The 1,150-nt window shown below is 40.8% G+C and overlaps 1 protein-coding gene and 1 long non-coding RNA gene across 4 annotated transcripts in view; both read left to right on the forward strand.

Moving 5' to 3' along the window:
* The window catches only part of LOC119590606 (glucose-6-phosphate exchanger SLC37A2-like), a 41,084-nt gene that overhangs the window by 24,746 nt on the left and 15,188 nt on the right, over positions 1-1,150 (forward strand). The window lies entirely within an intron of this gene.
* Positions 26-860, forward strand: LOC119590607. Its single transcript, XR_005230273.1, has 3 exons — positions 26-155; positions 303-502; positions 755-860. It is a non-coding gene; the product is annotated as an uncharacterized LOC119590607 (long non-coding RNA).

Genomic DNA, 1,150 nt, shown 5'->3' on the forward strand with positions numbered 1-1,150 from the left:
CCCTACAGCACCCTACAGCCCAGAGGCGAGTGCCAACTGTCTACGTTCTTCGATGTTGTGGTATTGCTGGAGGAATCCTGGCTGGGGTCCTGAGCGATAAGACCGGCATGTCAGCCTCCACCTGCATAGTCATGCTCATCGTTGCGATTCCTATGGTAGGAATGCTTCCTGAATACATTTTGTTTGAGTTATGAAAGTAGATTGTAGAATTTTGAGTTTCTTTTCAATTTTAATCTTCCTAGTCTACAATTGGAAATAAAATCTTTTATTAACTTTTGCTGATTTTCCTGTAAACTTTCCAGATGTTTGTCTACCAGCATTTTGTGCAGTTTCTCTCGGGTTTGAACATATTCTTGCTGCTCGTTGTTGACTCCTTGTGAATGGCCCGTATGCTTTAATCACTACTGCTGTTTCGGCTGATCTTGGTACCCATGAATGTCTAAAGGAAATGCAAAGGCCTTAGCTACTGTCACTGCTATTATTGATGGCACTGGATCTATAGGTAATTATACATTATAAGTCCTGTGTAAGTGTTGATGTGAACATACATCTAGAGCCAGACATGTACTCCTGTAATTTTGTGAGGTTATCGTGGACAACAATGCTTGGCATTGAAATGGGAACATAGTGCAAGAAATAAGGGCAGTAATTATATTTAAAAAGTAAATCTTCCCAGTCATAGTTTGAGTATACAGGTAATGATAATTGTATTTGAAAAGGCATCATAGAATTAATCTGCATCTGTTCTTTAAAGGTGCTGCTGTTGGACCACTGATCGCTGGTCCAATCTCAGAAGCAGGCTGGGACTATGTCTTCTACATGCTCATGTTCTCCGATCTCTTTGCCCTCATAGTAAGTGGGGTGTATCAGTCTCAATTAAAGGCAATAGTTTTCTAGTTGATGAAATGAAAAAGGATGGGGATTGTCAATGCAAATCTTTGGTCCTGTGCAGCTTTTCTCCGCTTGGGACCGAATGAATAACTGGTGATGAACGGCGCAGGAGGAGGAACACTACTTGCCTATTTAAGTCTTGTGCATTTGCATTGGCAGATTGGGGTAGAGAATAAGATACCTTGTTTTCAAAGGACTTTCCCAAAAAAACTTTCATGGGTTTTTTTTTTTTTTGGGGGGGGGGGAAAAAAGGGCAAAA

This window comes from Penaeus monodon, chromosome 27, assembly GCF_015228065.2.
Source record: "Penaeus monodon isolate SGIC_2016 chromosome 27, NSTDA_Pmon_1, whole genome shotgun sequence".
Classification (NCBI taxonomy): Eukaryota; Metazoa; Arthropoda; class Malacostraca; order Decapoda; family Penaeidae; genus Penaeus; species Penaeus monodon.